General features: G+C 47.6%; 1 pseudogene; it reads left to right on the forward strand.

Moving 5' to 3' along the window:
- The first annotated feature begins 16,694 nt into the window (after positions 1-16,694).
- On the forward strand, positions 16,695-17,720 carry LOC123153258 (uncharacterized; annotated as a pseudogene).
- Positions 17,721-19,176: the final 1,456 nt, after the last annotated feature.

Raw genomic sequence — 19,176 nt, forward strand, 5'->3', positions numbered from 1 at the left:
GAGTTAATTGTCAGATCTGCTACTCCATCTTAGACTTTTGTCATCTTTGCCATGATTAATGTGTGCATGCTATGCCCTTCTACATGTGTTTTGTTAAGGGTTTTGTCATCTATCCAGAGGTGCAACACATGTATTTTTAGGATGTGTGTGGTGACTTGTGCAAGCTTGCAAAGTGAGGCACCCGGTAAATCTGTTTTCAGGGACTTAGTAGTTTCACTAAGTCCTGGGATTGTTTAGTTCATGATGCCATATGTTCTTGTTGTTTCCTAGTGATCCGTGCCTCTTTTGAGGATGATCAGTAAAGGAGTTTTGTTAATATTGTAGTTCTATATCCATCCATGTCTTTGTTTGCAATTATGGAGCACCCTAGCTTGAGTCAATCAAGCTCTACTTTTGCTTCGTTGCGAATCTGGGCAGATCGTCAACTTGTTTGCGATTTTGCCGATGTTATTGTAGTTGATCCATGCATGCTATGCCATTGTTCTTGCCATGTCTAACTTGCATTTTGTGCCTTCTTAAGGGGTGTATGCTTTTCTTGCCATGACTTGCACCGTGGTGAGCGCATCGAGCTCGTAAACATGCCTTCGTGAGTTATGTTTCAGCATGTCCCAGTTTTCACTAAGTCGGAAAACTGATTATGTTTTTGCTATGTTCGTGTGCTTGTTAGTATATTTTGTGACCCCTTTTGGCTCAAGGTAACTAAGGGACTTTTGTTAAGCTTGTTGAGTAGCTCCATGCCATGTCTTTCTTTGTCATGTTCAGGTCTTGTAGCATGTTGTTTTGTTGCTCTGAAGAGGGCTATATGATCTGAAATTTCAGACAAGTGTTAATTTCACTAAGTCTGAGATCTGTTTTACCCTTTGCGTTTTTGCCATGCTTGTTTGAACCACCTAATGGATGAATTGGCCGTAGCTCAGTGCTAGACTTTTGTTAAGCATCTTGTGTGCATCCCTGCCATGTATTTTGTTGTCATGTTTGAGTGCTGTAGCATGTTCATTTCATTGCATTTAGATGCCTACTTGCTGTAAATCGCAGACCGGTGTCATTTTTGAATCGCTTGCCATTTCCAAACCGTAACTCCGATTCTGGCGTTCTTTATATCGTTTTCAAGCGATTTCATCCCATCTTTCCAGTGGCACACTTGGTTTTCCAAGTTGAGGCCAGGTTCATGCATTTCCTGTCATATCTTGCATTTTGCATCCCGCATCGCATCCCACATAGCATATCATCTTTGCATTGTGTTGTTTGAGTTTGCACGTGGTTGATTGTATCCTTGTTGCTTGTTTGTCTTATTTGGGTAGAGCCAAGAGATGAGTTCGCTAACAAGGAGCCCGTTGAGTTTGCTTTTGAGGATCCGGTCAACTCTGATAACTGTGCAGGCAAGATGATCATACCCTCGAAATCACTACTATCTTCGCTATGCTAGTTTGCTCGCTCTTTTGCTATGCCATTGCTACGATGCCTACCACTTGCTTGCAAGCCTCCCAAATTTCCATGTCAAACCTCTAACCCACCATTGTCCTAGCAAACCGTTGATTGGCTATGTTACCGCTTTGCTCAGCCCCCTCTTATAGCGTTGCTAGTTGCAGGTGAAGATTGGAGGCCGTTCCTTCTTGGAACATCTTTTATTTAATTGTTGGGATATCATTATATTGCTATGTTATCTTAAATGCATCTATATACTTGGTAAAGGGTGGAAGGCTTGGCCTCTCGCCTAGTGTTTTGTACCACTCTTGCCGCCCTAGTTTCCGTCATATCGGTGTTATGTGCCCGGATTTTGCGTTCCTTACACGGTTGGGTTATAATGGGAACCCCTTGATAGTTCGCCTTGATTAAAGCTTTTCCAGCAATGCCCAACATTGGTCTTACCCTTTGCCGCCTAGCCTCTTTTTCCCTCGGGTTTCCGGAGCCCGCAGGTCATCTTATTTTAAACCCCCCCGGGCCAGTGCTCCTCTGAGTGTTGGTCCAAACTAGAGTCCTGTGCAGCGCCCCCTCGGGGAAACTCGAGGTTTGGTTTTAGTTGTATGGAGCGCTCATCTGAGTGTGCCCTGAGGAAGAGATATGTGCAGCTCCTATCGGGATTTGTCGGCACATTCGGGCGGTGTTGCTGGTCTTGTTTTAACCTGTCAAAGTGTCTTGAATTACTGAGATACCAAGTCTGATCGGAACGTCTTGGGAGGAGGTCTATTCCTTCGTTGACCGTGAGAGCTTGTCATGGGCTAAGTTGGGACTCCCCTACAGGGATTGAACTTTCGAAAGCCGTGCCCGCGGTTATGGGTAGATGGGAATTTGTTAATGTCTGGTTGTAGATAACTTGAACCTTAACTTAATTAAAATGAATCAACTGAGTGTGTTACCGTGATGGCCTCTTCTCGGCGGAGTCCGGGAAGTGGACACGGTGTTGGAGTAATGTTTGCGCAGGTTGCTCTCTAGTTTCTCGCTCGTGCTTTGCCTCCTCTTCTCGCTCTCTTTTGCGAATAAGTTAGCCACCATACTTGCTAGTCGCTTGCTGCAGCTCCACTCATATTTTTACCTTGCCATACCTATAAGCTTAAATAGTCTTGATCGCGAGGGTGCGAGATTGCTGAGTCCCTATGGCTCACAGATTACTATTACACCAGATGCAGGGCCTGATGATTCCGCTCCAGGAGACGCGTACGAGCTCAAGTGGGAGTTCGACGAAGACTCTCAACGTTACTATGTTTCCTTTCCCGATGATCAGTAGTGGTGCCCAGTTGGGGGTGAACGGGACCGTGTCGCATGTTGGGTTCTCTTTCATTTTGGCGCCGTAGTCGGGCCATGAGTGTTTGGATGATGTAATGTTATTTATGTACTTGATTGACGTGGCGAGTGTAAGCCAACTATGTTATCTTCCCTTTATTATTTATATTACATGGGATGTTGTGAAGATTGCCTAACTTGCGACATATGCCTTCAATGCGATTATGTCTCTAAGTCGTGCCTCGACACGTGGTAGCTATAGTCGCATCGAGGGTGTTACAAGTTGGTATCAGAGCCTTCCCCGACCTTAGGAGCCCCATTGCTTGATCGTTTTTAGCGGCCGAGTTGTGTCTACAAAAATGTTTTGAGTCTTTTAGGAATTATATATCGGAGAGATTAGGAATTCTTTTTACTTCCCAGTCTCCTCATCGCTCTGGTAAGGCATCCTGACGTAGAGTTTTGACTCTTCTCTTCTCAAATTTCACTAAAAAATTTTTAGGATCACGCGGGTATGTTGGAATCGTTCTGATGGTTTTATGATGAGAACATTGTCTTGGTGCCTCCTGTCAGGGGTTTAGTGGAAGTGTCCCGGGGAGTTGAGCTCTGAGGTGTTGTCATCATAATTTTATCGTTACAGTTCTGGAATACCTGAGTTTAGTACGCCGACATCGAAAATCTCTTTTATGCAGTTCATTGGTGAGATAACCTCGACGCCACCCAGTACTGGGGCGGGAGTTCGGGAGTATCGCCATAACTTGTATAACGGATGCTTTTCGAAGGTTGAGGTTGATGGTTTCCGAAGGTTTCTTGGTTATGTGTTGAAGGATGGATACAGCTGGATGTAGGATTTGCTAGTTTGGGTGAGATATTATGCTTCCCTTGTATCCCCAACACCTGATTGCCTAACCGGAAAGGTTCAGGAGTTTCATAGGTGGGAATTCTAGTAGCTCTAGTTCTTCTTCCACGAATATTGGTTTGAGATTGGGATTTCTTACCAATTATTCGTTCTTGAGCCATACCTTGTTGATTTATTTCTCTACCTTAATTCTACGTGGCTTCTCAATTTATGGATATGTGACCATTTCAAGAGGAATGCATTCGTTCATTTTGTTCGGATGTGAAGACTATATGTTGCAATTTTCATTCCGTTGGATTCAGCTTCATTATTTGTCTGTCAATGTGCTAATGGTGGTCATCCTCTTCAGGATGGCTCCTCCAACGCGCACGACTCCGAATCCTGATCCGCCACCACCTCCACCTCCTCCAGAGGCATGGCAAGCTGTGATGGCCGCAACCAATGCAAACACACAGTTGATCATGCAAATTCTTCAAGAGCGCAATCAAGGCAACCAAGGGAATCAAGGCAGCAATCAGAGTCACTTTGCTACACTCAACCAGTTCCTTGCTAACGGGCCAAAGACTTTCAGCAATTGTGTTGAGACAACCGATGCTGACGATTGGCTTGTGGATTTGTGCAAGCATTTCGAGTGCAGTAACGTCAGGCCTGAGGACTTTGTTAAGTTCGCTTCCTTCCAACTCAAAGATCAAGCTGCAGAATGGTTCCAGCTATACAAGGATTCCAGAGGTGGACGTGTTATCACTTGGGATGATTTCCGTCGAGATTTCCGAGCTCATCATATTCCCCAGAGCGTGGTTGAAAGTATGCGTGAGGAATTCCACAATCTGAAGCAAGGCTCTTTGTCTGTCTATGACTACAGCAAGTTGTTCCAGAAGCTCGCCCGCTTTGCCAAGCAGGACGTCCATGATGAGAAGAGCATGATATACCAGTTCAGGGGTGGTCTCAGAGAAGATATCCAGCTCGCTCTTGTCCTCTTTGAGCCCTTGAGGTACGATGAGTTCTACAACATGGCACTGAAGCAAGAGGCTGCTCAGTTGAGGTGTGATGCTTCCAAGAAGCGAGTCAGAGATATTACTCCTTCTTCCTCTACTCAAGTGGCCAAGCAGCAGAAGTATTGGCTTCCTCCTCCTCCGTTCCGTCAGCCGTATCAGCAGAAGAGCAAAGGTGGCAGTGGTTCTTCCCACCCACCCAACCATGGCTTTCAGAACAAGACTTCGTCTCAAGCTCCAAGATCGAGTGCTCCGTATCACCGTCCGCTTTCAGAGGTCACGTGCAACAAGTGCCAACAGAAGGGTCACTATGCCAACAAGTGTCTCAACCAGAGGCGTCTTCTTCCTCCTCCTGTCAGATCGACAAGTACAGCTGTGGTCAAGCATAACCCCAAGTTCGCCAAGGTCAATTTGATGAATGCAACTCAGGCAGAGGACTTGTCAGATGTGATCATGGGTAACCTTCCTGTTAATGATATTCCAGCTAAAGTTCTTTTTGACACTGGTGCATCGCATTGCTTCATTTCCAAACCTTTTGCATCAAAGTATGAGTGTGATTATCAGTATCTGCAAAGTTCCTTGCAAATTGTGTCACCGGGCAAGCAGATGACAGCTAACACTTGCGTCCCGGAGGTTACTATCACATTGGGTGACCACAAGTTCCTTTCTTCCCCAATTGTTCTGGGTAACTCGGATATTGATCTTATTCTCGGAATGGATTGGCTTTCTAAGCACAAGGCACATCTTGATTGTGGTGCCAGGCAGATTCAATTGACTCATTCGTCTGAGGATGTTATTGTCTTTGCCGCTCGGGATAATACAATCCGTCTGTTTTCTCTCAATGAGAAGGGTGAATTGGATGCTATCTCCCAAATTCCAGTCGTTTGCGAATATCAAGACGTATTTCCAGAAGAGCTTCCAGGAATGCCTCCGTACCGGCCAGTTGAATTCGTTATTGATCTTGAGCCTGGCACGGAACCTGTGTGCAAACGTCCTTATAAGCTCGGACCTGAAGAGTTAAAGGAGCTGAAGAAGCAACTCGATATTCAAGAGAAAATGGGTCTTATCCGGCCTAGTTCTTCTCCGTGGGGTTGTGGTGTTCTTTTTGTGAAGAATAAGGATGGAACGGACCGACTTTGTGTTGATTACCGTCCAGTGAACAAGAAGACCATCAAGAACAAATACCCACTTCCCAACATCAATGAGCTGTTCGAAAAACTCAAAGGTGCCCAAGTATTCTCCAAGCTTGATCTCCGTATGGGTTATCACCAGATTCACATTCGTGAAGAAGATATTCCCAAGACAACATTCAGAACAAGCTTTGGTTCTTATGAATACACTGTCATGTCTTTTGGCCTTGCCAACGCTCCTCCGACGTTCTCTCGCATGATGAACTTCATCTTCAACGCCTACACCAATAACTTCGTTTTGGTCTATCTCGACGACATTCTGGTTTTCTCCAAGAACAAGGAAGATCATGCCAAGCACTTGCGTTTGGTTCTTGATAAGCTCAGGGAACATCAATTCTACGCCAAGTTCTCCAAGTGTGAGTTTTGGCTCGATGAGGTTCTTTATCTTGGTCATATCATCTCTGCCAAGGGCATTGCCGTGAATCCTGAGAAGGTGTCTGCAATTGTGAATTGGGAACCTCCTCAGAACGTGAAGCAACTCCGTAGTTTTCTCGGTCTCACAAGCTATTGCCGAAGATTCGTTGAAAACTTTTCTAAGATCGCGAAGCCTCTCTCTAATCTTCTCTAGAAGCACGTCAAGTACGTTTGGTCTCCAGAGTGTGATATTGCTTTCAACACTTTGAAAGAGAAATTGATCACCGCTCCAGTTCTGACTCCGCCTGATGAATCCAAGCCGTACGAGGTCTTTTGTGATGCCTCTCTCCAAGGTCTTGGCGCAGTATTGATGCAAGAGAAGAAAGTTGTTGCTTATGCATCTCGCCAGTTGAAGCCTAATGAGAAGAACTACCCCACTCATGATCTCGAGTTGGCGGCAGTTGTGCATGCTCTTTTGACTTGGAGACATCTTCTATTGGGAAGAAAAGCGGATATTTTCACTGATCACAAGAGTCTCAAGTACATCTTCACTCAGCCTAATCTCAACCTCAGGCAAACTTGATGGGTCGAAATGATTCAAGAGTATAATCCGAGTATCGAGTATACTCCAGGCAAGGCCAATGTGATTGTTGACGCTTTGAGCAGAAAGGCCTACTGTAACAGTCTGATTCTTAATCCTTATCAACCCGAGCTTTGTGAAGCTTTCCGCAAACTTAATCTGCAAGTTGTTCCTCAAGGTTTCCTCGCCAACCTTCAAGTCTCTCCTACCTTAGAAGACCAAATTCGCCAAGCCCAGCTTCTTGATGCTATGGTGAAAAAGGTGAAGATTGGGATTGCCAAGAGTCAGTCCAAGTACAAGTGCTACCGCCTTGATGACAAGGACACTCTCTTCTTTGAGGATCGTATTGTTGTGCCCAAAGGTGACCTCCGTAAAGTGATCATGAACGAGGCTCACAATTCTCTCCTCTCCATCCACCCTGGGAGCATGAAGATGTATCAGGACCTCAAGCAAGCTTATTGGTGGACTCAAATGAAGCGCGAGATCGTTCAATTCGTGAATGAATGTGATGTCTGCAGAAGAGTGAAGGCAGAACACCAAAGGCCAGCAGGTCTCCTCCAACCTCTTGCCATTCCAGAATGGAAGTTTGACCACATTGAAATGGACTTCGTGACTGGGTTTCCTAAGTCCAAGCGTGGCAATGATGCTATATTCGTCGTCATCGACAAACTCACCAAAGTGGCTCACTTTCTGCCTATTAAAGAGTCGATCACTGCAGCTCAATTGGCAGAACTCTATACCTCTCGTATTATCTCTCTGCACGGTATTCCTCAAGTGATCTCTTCAGACCGTGGCAGCATCTTTACCTTGAAGTTTTGGGATTATTTTCAGAAGGCCATGGGCACTAACATCTGCTTCAGCACAGCTTTCCATCCTCAAACAAGCGGTCAAGTCGAGCGTGTCAACCAGATTCTTGAAGATATGCTCAGGGCTTGTGTGATCTCCTTCGGCATGAAGTGGGAGGATTGTCTTCCTTATGCTGAATTCTCCTACAACAACAGTTTTCAAGCAAGTTCGGGAAAGGCCCCATTTGAAATTCTGTATGGCAGGAAGTGCCGTACCCCTCTCAACTGGTCTGAAACCGGTGAACGTCAGCTTTTGGGTAATGACTTAATCACAGAAGTAGAGGAAATGTGCAAAGTCATTCGTGATAACCTCAAAGCAGCCCAATCCCGCTAGAAGAGCTACTATGATAGTAAGCACCGCGATTTGGCTTTCGAGATCGGAGATCATGTTTACCTCCATGTCTCTCCTATGAAAGGTACTCGTCGCTTCGGTATCAAAAGGAAGCTTGCCCCTAGATACATGGGACCTTTCAAGATTGTCAGCAAGAGAGGCGACCTCGCCTATCAACTCGAGCTTCCTTCAAACTTTGCAAATGTTCATGACGTGTTCCATGTCTCTCAGCTTCGTAAGTGCTTCAAGACTCCTGACCGCACCGTCAACTTCGAGGACATTGAGCTCCAAGAAGATCTCTCCTATCGTGAGCACCCACTTGCTATTCTTGAAGAGACTGAACGCAAGACTCGCAACAAGTCGATCAAATTTCTCAAAGTCAAGTGGTCACACCATTCCGACCGTGAAGCTACCTGGGAACGCGAGGATCACCTCCGTTCTGAGTACCCGGTGTTCTTTCAGTCCTAGATCTCGGGACGAGATCCTTTCGTAGTGGTGGAGTGTTGTAACACCCCGGATGTAACTTTCCCAATTTGTACTCCAACTCTTGCCGTTTCCGGCGTTAAGTTATATTTATTTCCTCGGGTTCGGGTTTTGTCTCCGTGTGTTGTTGTCGTTGTCATGCATCTCATATCATGTCATCATGTGCATTGCATTTGCATACGTGTTCGTCTCATGCTTTTGAGCATTTTCCCCGTTGTCCGTTTTGCATTCCGGCGCTTCGTTCTCCTCCGGTGGTCATTTCTAGCTTTCTTTCACGTGTGAGGATTAAACATTTCCGGATTGGACCGTGACTTGCCAAGCAGCCTTGGTTTACTACCGGTAGACCGCCTGTCAAGTTTCATATCATTTGGACTTCGTTTGATACTCCAACGGTTAACCGAGGGACCGAAAAGGCCTCGTGTGTGTTGCAGCCCAACACCCCTCCAATTTGGCCCAAAACCCACCCAACTCTGCTCCATGTTCTAGAGCGTAAGATCACGATCGTGTGGCTGAAAACCGCACCTCATTTGGACTCTCCTAGCTTCCCCTATGCCTATATATACACCGCCCATTCCAAATTCGCGGATCCTCTCCCCCCTAACCCTAAAAAAATCCATCTCCGCCGCCGCCGGATGTGTCCGGACGGAGCCGGACAACGTCTGGATCCCACCGCCGCCAACTGCGCAGTGCCACGTGGCACCCCGGCGAACCGCCGCCGCCCGAGGCCCGCAAGCCCGACGCGGGCCCTCCCCGGCCCGAAGCCGCCTCGCCGCCCGCGCCCGGAGCCGCCTCGCCGCGCCGCCGCCTGCTCCGCCCCGCCGGCGCGCCCCCACTGCTGCACGCCTTGTCACCGCCCGAGCCGCCCCGGGGAGCCACCAGCCGCCCGCGGCCACCTCGTCGTCCGGCGACTCCGGCCCGGCCAGATCCGGCCGCCGGCCACCGGATCCGGCCACCACCTCCTCCCGCCGGCCGCTGCTTTTCTTCTTCCCCGACGAACAGCTACAGTGCAGCGCCCCGCCTCGGATTCCGCGCCAACCCTAGATCTGAGGAGGTTGATTTTTTTTCGCTAAGTCCCAGATATTTTCAGTCCAGGTGTCCTTGTTCGAGGCCTCGTAACTTTGCATCGGTAGATCTGATTCATGCATATAGCATATTAAAATGTTCGCCTCAGAGAGTACATCATTTCATTCCATTGTATCATTTTCATTTGAGTTCATCTTGATGCCCGAAATGCTGTTAGAAGAGGGCTACTTCAGTTAATTGTTAGATCTGCTACTCCATCTTAGACTTTTGTCATTTTTGTCATGATTAATGTGTGCATGCTATGCCCGTGAGTTCTACATGTGTTTTGTTAAGGGTTTTGTCATCTATCCAGAGGTGCAATCCATGTATTTTTAGGATGTGTGTGGTGACTTGTGCAAGCTTGCAAAGTGAGGCACCTGGTAAATCTGCTTTCAGGGACTTAGTAGTTTCACTAAGTCCTGGGATTGTTTAGTTCATGATGCCATATGTTCTTGTTGTTTCCTAGTGATCCGTGCCTCTTTTGAGGATAATCAGTAAAGGAGTTTTGTCAATATTGTAGTGCTCTATCCATCCATGGCTTTGTTTGCAATTATGGAGCACCCTAGCTCGAGTCAATCGAGCTCTACTTTTGCTTCGTTGCAAATCTGGCAGATCGTCAACTTGTTTGCGATTTTGCCGATGTTATTGTAGTTGATCCGTCCATGCTATGCCATTGTTCTTGCCATGTCTAGCTTGCATTTTGTGCCTTCTTAAGGGGTGTATGCTTGTCTTGTCATGACTTGCACCTTGGTGAGTGCATCGAGCTCGTAAACATGCCTTCGTGAGTTATGTTTCAGCATGTCCCAGTTTTCACTAAGTCGGAAAACTGATTATGTTTTTGCTATGTTCGTGTGTTTGTTAGTATATTTTGTGATCCCTTTTGGCTCAAGGTCACTAAGGGACTTTTGTTAAGCTTGTTTAGTAGCTCCATGCCATGTCTTTCTTTGTCATGTTCAGGTCCTGTAGCATGTTGTTTTGTTGCTCCGAAAAGGGCTATATGATCTGAAATTTCAGACAAGTGTTAATTTCACTAAGTCTGAGATCTGTTTTACCCTTTGCGTTTTTGCCATGCTTGTTTGAACCTCCTAATGGATGAATTGGCCGTAGCTCAATGCTAGAATTTTGTTAAGCATCTTGTGTGCATCCCTGCCATGTATTTTGTTGTCATGTTTGAGTGCTGTAGCATGTTCATTTCATTGCATTTAGATGCCTACTTGCTGTAAATCGCAGACCGATGTCATTTTTGAATCGCTTGCCATTTCCAAACCGTAACTTCGATTCCGGCGTTCTTTATATCGTTTTCAAGCGATTTCATCCCATATTTCTAGTGGCACACTTGGTTTTCCAAGTTGAGGCCAGGTTCATGCATTTCCTGTCATATCTTGCATTTTGCATTCCGCATCGCATCCCGCATAGCATATCATCTTTGCATTGTGTTGTTTGAGTTTGCACGTGGTTGATTGTATCCTTGTTGCTTGTTTGTCTTGTTTGGGTAGAGCCGGGAGACGAGTTCGCTAACGAGGAGCCCATTGAGTTTGCCTTTGAGGATCCGGTCAAGTCTGACAACTGTGCAGGCAAGATGATCATACCCTCGAAATCACTACTATCTTCGCTATGCTAGTTTGCTCGCTCTTTTGCTATGCCATTGCTACGATGCCTACCACTTGCTTGCAAGCCTCCCAAATTGCCATGTCAAACCTCTAACCCACCATTGTCCTAGCAAACAGTTGATTGGCTATGTTATCGCTTTGCTCAGCCCCCTCTTATAGCGTTGCTAGTTGCAGGTGAAGATTGGAGGCCGTTTCTTCTTGGAACATCTTTTATTTAATTGTTGGGATATCATTATATTGCTATGTTATCTTAAATGCATCTATATACTTGGTAAAGGGTGGTAGGCTCGGCCTCTCGCTTAGTGTTTTGTTCCACTCTTGCCGCCCTAGTTTCCGTCATATCGGTGTTATGTTCCCGGATTTTGCGTTCCTTACGCGGTTGGGTTATAATGGGAACCCCTTGATAGTTCGCCTTGATTAAAGCTTTTCCAGCAATGCCCAACATTGGTCTTACCCTTTGCCGCCTAGCCTCTTTTTCCCTCGGGTTTCCGGAGCCCGCAGGTCATCTTATTTTAAACCCCCCCGGGCCAGTGCTCCTCTGAGTGTTGGTCCAAACTAGAGTCCTGTGCAGCGCCCCCTCGGGGAAACTCGAGGTTTGGTTTTAGTTGTATGGAGCGCTCATCTGAGTGTGCCCTGAGGAAGAGATATGTGCAGCTCCTATCGGGATTTGTCGGCACATTCGGGCGGTGTTGCTGGTCTTGTTTTAACCTGTCAAAGTGTCTTGAATTACCGAGATACCAAGTCTGATCGGAACGTCTTGGGAGGAGGTCTATTCCTTCGTTGACCGTGAGAGCTTGTCATGGGCTAAGTTGGGACTCCCCTGCAGGGATTGAACTTTTGAAAGCCGTGCCCGTGGTTATGGGCAGATGGGAATTTGTTAATGTCTGGTTGTAGATAACTTGAACCTTAACTTAATTAAAATGAATCAACTGAGTGTGTTACCATGATGGCCTCTTCTCGGTGGAGTCTGGGAAGTGGACACGGTGTTGGAGTAATGTTTGCGCAGGTTGCTCTCTAGTTTCTCGCTCGTGCTTTGCCTCCTCTTCTCGCTCTCTTTTGCGAATATGTTAGCCACCATACTTGCTAGTCGCTTGCTGCAGCTCCACTCATATTTTTACCTTGCCATACCTATAAGCTTAAATAGTCTTGATCGCGAGGGTGCGAGATTGCTCCCCTGTGGCTCACAGATTACTATTACACCAGATGCAGGGCCTGATGATTCCGCACCAGGAGACGCGTATGAGCTCAAGTGGGAGTTCGATGAAGACTCTCAACGTTACTATGTTTCCTTTCCCGATGATCAGTAGTGGTGCCCAGTTGGGGGTGAACGGGACCGTGTCGCATGTTGGGTTCTCTTTCATTTTGGCGCCGTAGTCGGGCCATGAGTGTTTGGATGATGTAATGTTATTTATGTATTTGATTGACGTGGCGAGTGTAAGCCAACTATGTTATCTCCCCTTTATTATTTATATTACATGGGATGTTGTGAAGATTGCCTAACTTGCGACATATGCCTTCAATGCGATTATGTCTCTAAGTCATGCCTCAACACGTGGGAGCTATAGTCGCATCGAGGGTGTTACACATATCTACGAACTGATCCTTTCTATCAACGGAAAAATGTCTGAACAAATTTAAGGATCAGCGTTGAAAATGCGCCCAATAGCAAGTGCGCGATATACTCAGGTCAACTCTCCTTGCCCGGGCCAGGGCCGCTTCGCCCTGGTTTGGAGTGTGCGGCGGCAAACCGGCCACGCTACACATCTGGCTTCTTCCCTGTGAGGCGGCGAGGTGGCGGCCCAAAGTGGCGACACCACACACGCTGATACACAGACGGACTGCGACTCGAGACGAAGGGCAAGAGCAACACATTGAGCGCACCGTACATGATATCTCTTTCTACTCATGTCATGCATGCCAGGACAATCACGTTTGAGAATGCGCCCAATGTTTTTTTTTGAAACGGAGGCAAAAGATTTGCCTCATCCATTAAATAAGAGGAGAATAGAGTTTAGAGTTTTTACAAGCGCCCTTGCAACACGGCATGGCAATTACTCTCGTACAACAAAACACCCTAGTTTCTTAGCACCTGCCGTAACCCATAATTTTGCCTCAAGCATGATATTTTGGAGCAGGATAGGCGGCGGCGCGCTCTTGTTATGAAACACCCGCACGTTTCTCTCGTTCCAAATAGTCCAAGAGACGAGCATGGTGAGGGAGGCCATCACTCGTCTATTGGGGTTTCGCATGTCGGTCCTTTTATCCCACCATTGCATGAGGGAATCCTCAAGGTGCCAATTGGAGGTGTCCATGTGCACAAGACCAAACTTGTCAATGACCGATCGCCAGAGCCTAATGGAGAAGCGGCACTTGACGAAGAGGTGGATGCCCGATTCTTGCTCACGTTTGCAAAGAGGGCAAAGCCCACAGTTATCCCAACCACGCCGCACCAACCGGTCGGCGGCCCAGTTCCGGTCTTGCAAGGTCAACCAGGCGAAGAATTTAACCTTAGGGGGACCCAAGCTCTCCAAACCATGTGGTGAATGGGCGAGTGCGTCAGGCCAAGGAATTGCCCCTTATAAGCTGTGTACGCCGAGTACTGCCCATCATCAGCATGTTTCCAAACAATGTCGTCCTCAACGTGATCGTCAAGATGGAAGTCATGCACAAGTGCCCAAAGTGAGAAAAGTTCCCAGATGTGTGCGGCGGAGACAATAGTGGCATGCTTGATGTGGGTCATCCAAGGGTTCCCTCGCAGGGCCTGGCGAAGCGTCGATCTCTTCCTTTTTGAGGCTTGAAAAATAAGAGGGGCAATATCCTTGGGCTTGCGGCCAAGCAACCACGGGGAGTCCCAGAATGGTGTTTTTGCACCATTGCCAACGATGATTGTGGTGGAGGCATAGAAGAAATCCATATCTTCGTCGGTGCACGGGTTGCCCAAGCCAACCCAAAGCTTGGTAGGCTCCTTCCATTCGTACCATGGCCACCTTAGTCGCAAGGCCCGAGCAAACTTGTCGGTGTTGAGGATGCCCAGGCCTCCATAGATCGTAGGCCTCCAGACCATGTCCCAATTGACCTTACATTTTGCGTCGGTCGTCTTGTCCGACCTTGACCAGAGGAAGGCCCTCTCAATCTTGTTGATATTATGAAGTGTGCCCTATGGCACGATGAGAGATGTGATGGAGAAGACCGCTTGAGAGGTGATGACCGATCTGACAAGGGTAGTGCGCCCAATAGTTTTGATGCTTTGTCCCTCCCAAGTTACTAATTTTCCGGCCGCCTTGTCTTCAAGATACTGGAAGTCGACCTTCCGAAGTTGTCGTACTGAGAGCGGGAGGCCCAAATATTTGATTGGGAAAGCGGCGCGGGCCGCCGGAATGCTACTCAGAATATGCTCCAGAGGAAGGTGGCTGCATCTAATGGGCACAACCGAGCTCTTGCGGAAGTTGGTGCAGAGTCCCGTCACCTCGCCGAAACCCCTTAGGATGACTGAGAGGTTATCAATGTCCTGCTTGATTGGGGCCATGAAGATGGCCGCGTCGTCCGCATAGAGGGAGGTTCTCATCATGACGCCGCGGCCGCGGATCCGATGGATGATGCCCTTGTGAGTTGCGATGTCGAGGATATGTTGAAGGGAGTCAATTGCAAGGATGAACAGTAGAGGTGAAATTGGGTCCCCTTGACGAAATCCGCGGCCGTGCTTGATCGGGGGGCCCGGAAGCCCATTGAGGAGAACGCGTGAAGAGGAAGATGAGAGTAGAGCGGCGATCCAATTCCGGAATTTGCAAGGGAACCCCTTGCGTTGTAATAAGTCGAGGATGTATTCCCATTTGACCGAGTCGAAAGCTTTTCTAATGTCAAGCTTGAAGAGGAGGGCTGAAGTCTTGCGCTTGTGCAACCGTCTCGCAAAATTGCGCACATACATGAAGTTGTCATGGATACTCCTCTTTTTTATGAAAGCACTTTGGGCATTGGAGACGAGAACGTCCATGTGAGGGGCAAGCCGCAGGGAAAGAATCTTGGCGATAATCTTGGCCATGGCATGGACAAGACTAATAGGCCTATAGTCAGAGACTCCCTCCGCCCCCTCCTTCTTGGGCAAAAGCACCACATTGGCCGAGTTGAGCCATTGCAAGTGGGATGTGTGGAGCGAGTCAAAGCTCTGGATGTGTGGAGCGCCCAATGTTTCATATGCTAACAAACTACCAAGGGCCAACAGGGGTCGAGGCTGACAAGGACGCCACATATTTTTTGAAACGCGCACCAAGGCTTGCCCCTCCCATTAATAAAGAAGAGGAAGATCGATGCCTAAGTTAATTATGGAGAACGAGCAAAAATCTATACAACAAACGAACATGTGAAATGTTAAAAGGCACAAATTTGATCTGAGGTTGAAACTATTTCACAAACTAAACAGTTTTTAAAATATTTCACCCAACTCATCCTTAATGTGTTATGTGTAGCGCCTGACAGCAAGACGTTGCACTCTACTGTGCAACGCCTAACACTCAAGCGCCACACATGTGCAGCGCCTAATTGTAAGGAGTTGTAAATTAGAGTGTGATGCCTAGCTGTAAAAGCATCTCCAGCCGTTGTGCGCACTGGGAGAAGAGAGCCCCGTTGTGTCCGCGTCAGGCGCGTTCCTCGCACTGCTCTGGCCACCGTTTACAGCCATTTCGCAATCGGGCGCATACCCCTCAAGCGACTCGGGCTCAGCCCGTCTACCCCTTCTTTTCTGATTTGTTCAGGAAAAAAGGAAACCCGCGAGAGGGATTCGAACCCGTGACGCTCATTCTAAGCTGTGATAACCATCTGGCCAAAGATATCTGATGTGATTACTTGCATCTTCTTTCTTCCTTTGTTCTCTTCTTCTTTTTCTTTTTTCTTGTTCCTTTTTTTTGAAGGTTTAGTTATTTTGTTTGTTTTCTTTTCTCTTTTACTAGATGCGTGAACTATTTTTCAAAATCAGTGAACTCTTCTTGAAAATTGATGAACTATTTTCAAATTTGGCGAATTTTTTTAATACGAATTTGATGAACTTTTTTTTAAATCTGATGAATTTTTTTCAAATCCGATGAACTTTTTTCGAATTTGATGAACTTTTCTCAAACTTGATGAACTTTTCTCAAATTTAATGAACTTATTTCAATTTCGATGTACTTTTTTTGAAATTGGATGAACTTTATTCAAACTCGATGAACTTTTTTTGCAAATTCAATCACTTTCTATTCAAATTCGATGAGCTTTTTTTTCAAACCGGATGAACTTCTTTCAAATTCAATGAACTTTTTTTCATTTTCAATGAAATTTTTTCAAATTGGGTGAACTTTTTCCAATTTGATGAATTTTTTTCAAATTTGATGAACTTTTTTTTTAAATTCAACCTTTAAGATATTTTCTTAAAAAAGGTCATGAACATTTTTCAAACTCGATGGACATTCTTTCAAATTGATGAACTTTTCCCACATTACTGTACTGTTTTCATTTTCATGAACTCTTTAAATTAGTGAACTGTTTTGAATACATGGACTTTTCCGTATTTGTGCTTTTTATTTCAATACGTGAACTGTTTTTGAAATCTGTGAACTGTCAGTGTTTTGTTTACATTAAAAAGAACACACTTTTCCAAAAATATTTTCAAATAATTAAAAAATCAAATCGCTATAGTAAATGGTTCCAAATAAGGTGTAATAAATTGCGCGGCTATAGTGCTCTTACAAATTTTGCCCTGCAACTAGTCGCTAGTGCCAACTTGTTGTGTTGGTTAGCCGTACTCGTTCGTTACAATCTCAGTGTGAGTTCGATCCTCCAGTTTGATACATTTTTGGGTTATTTTTTCCGTGCGAGTGAACAAAGTAATGCTGGGCCGGCCCAATAGGAGCTTCTTTGAGCGCCAGTAATCAAAACCTGCGCTGAGAGCGCCGGTTAGGACCTCCCACGGCCGGCCGGGCGTCGAGGAGGCTGGGAGGAAGCAGGGCGCGGCCGGAGCGAGGAAGGTGCGCGTGCTCGATCATGAAGCCGCGTGGGCTTCTGGCGGCGGCCGGTGTGCGGCGAGGCTCCGACTGCACCTCCCGCGCCTCACCACCTTTCTCATCGTCTTCTCCATCGATTACTCGCTCAACATCGTCTCGTTGTCCACCCGCCCGTCCACGCCCAAGCCGTCATAGACGGTCATACAGCCTCACACCGCGCACCTCACCGCAGCCTCCGTCGGAGTCACAACCTCGTCGAACGGCATGAGCTACCCGCGCTCGCCGCTGCACTATCTGTTCCGATTCGTGGACACGTGCGGGGAGCCGGTGCCAGACGAGGACGTGGTGAAGACGCTTCTCGACAAGATGTTCGACGGCGAGAGCCCGTACGCGAGCTTCCCATCGGCGCGCACAACCGTGTTGGGGGTTGACGGGGGCGGTGTTCGCAGAGCTCATCGAGGAGGTGCAGCCGGACGTGATCGTGGAGCTGGGTGCGTTCCTGGGCGCCTCGGCGCTGCACATGGCGGCCGTGGCCAGGAACTTCTCGCTGTCCCTGGCCATCCTCTGCGTGGACGACTTCCGCGGCTGGACGACCTTCCACGCCCGATTCCACCGCGACGTCCTACAGCTCGAGCTGCTCTGCCGGGCGGCGAGGAGGAAGCAGGGCGCGCGTGGCCGGCTGGGCGTCGAGGAGGTGTGGTGGAAGCAGGGCGCGACGATGTGAGATCCATCTCCTGGTCGCACCGGCGCGTGAGGAGGAGTGTGTCGTGACCGTGCTTCCGGTGGTGGCACGCGTAGTCCGCCAGCCGGCCCCGGAGCTCCTTCATCCTGCCGCCCCCTCCTCTGCGTCCTGCTTCTCCTCGTCCAGTTGCTGCTGCTAGTTGTGGTGCTGCGGGAATGTGTATGCGGTGAGTTGTCGCGGGGGGGGGGGGCGGGCGGGCGGGCTCGCACTGCGGCGGAGCTAGGATGCCGCGGCAAGGAGGTGGCGGCGGCGCCGAGCTTGTCCCGGACCTGTGCCGGGCGAGGCGTTCTGCGCAGGCGTGGGAGTTGGTGGGGGAGAGAAGCATGTGGGTGGGCCCCGGAGGAAAAGTAAGGAGAGAGGGAGTGACAGGCTGGGGGTGGGCCAAATGACATGCAAACAGTCTCTCTCCTCCCCGAGTTGCCCCCAAGATCCTGAGTTTGGGGTGTGTTCGCTGGTCAAAATTTTAACCACATCTGTCGCTAATCGAGCTTGTGGGGGCATGAGTGGAAGTTTTTTTGTTCGCCGATGCAGAAAAAGCGCTCCTGAGGGGCTTCCTAGGTCGACGGGTGGAGATGCTCTAAGGAGTTGCACAAAATGGTCAACGGTGTGAAATATTTTTAAAAACTGTTCAATTTATGAAATACTTTTACTTTGAGGGTTAATTTTTTTAATTTTGCCACTGGAATCAACCCATGCAACAAGGGCCAAGCCGGCTCCAAACTTCACGTTTGAGAAAGACGCTAGCTACTCATGTCCAGAAGCTGTTGGTTGTTGCTGCTTCGTCTTCAGCATCTCGTCCTGTGCTGAAACCTTAGCACGGTGGTTGTGCTTGATATTTTGGTGGGTTGGTGTTCTTTTTTTGTGATGGAGTCGGGGTTGCCGGTGGAAGGACCAATGGGCGATGAAACTTTTCATAATCTTCAGACATGTCTGTCTTGCCCTCCACTCCCACAATGTCTCTTTTTTCTGAAACAACTATGTGGCGCTTTGACTCTTCGTATGATGTATTCGCTTCCTTATGTTTTCTTTTTCTCTGTTTGGTAGACATGTTCTTCACATAGAAAATCTGCGCCACATCATTGGCTAGGACGAATGATTCGTATGTGTACCCAAGATTGTTCAGATCAATTGTTGTCATTCCGTATTGTGGGTCTACCTGTACCCCGCCTCCTGACAAATTGACTCATTTACACTGAAACAACGGGACCTTAAAATCATGTCCATAGTCAAGTTCTCATATGTCCACTATGTAACCGTAATATGTGTCATTTCCCCTCTTTGTTGCTGCATCAAAGCGGACACCGCTATTTTGGTTGGTGCTCTTTTGATCTTGGGCGATCGTGTAAAATGTATTCCCACTTATCTCATACCCTTTGCAAGTCAATACAGTCGAAGATGGTCCCCTGGCCAACGAGTACAGATCATCAGAAACAGTGTT

This window comes from Triticum aestivum, chromosome 7A (assembly GCF_018294505.1).
Source record: "Triticum aestivum cultivar Chinese Spring chromosome 7A, IWGSC CS RefSeq v2.1, whole genome shotgun sequence".
NCBI lineage: Eukaryota > Viridiplantae > Streptophyta > Magnoliopsida > Poales > Poaceae > Triticum > Triticum aestivum.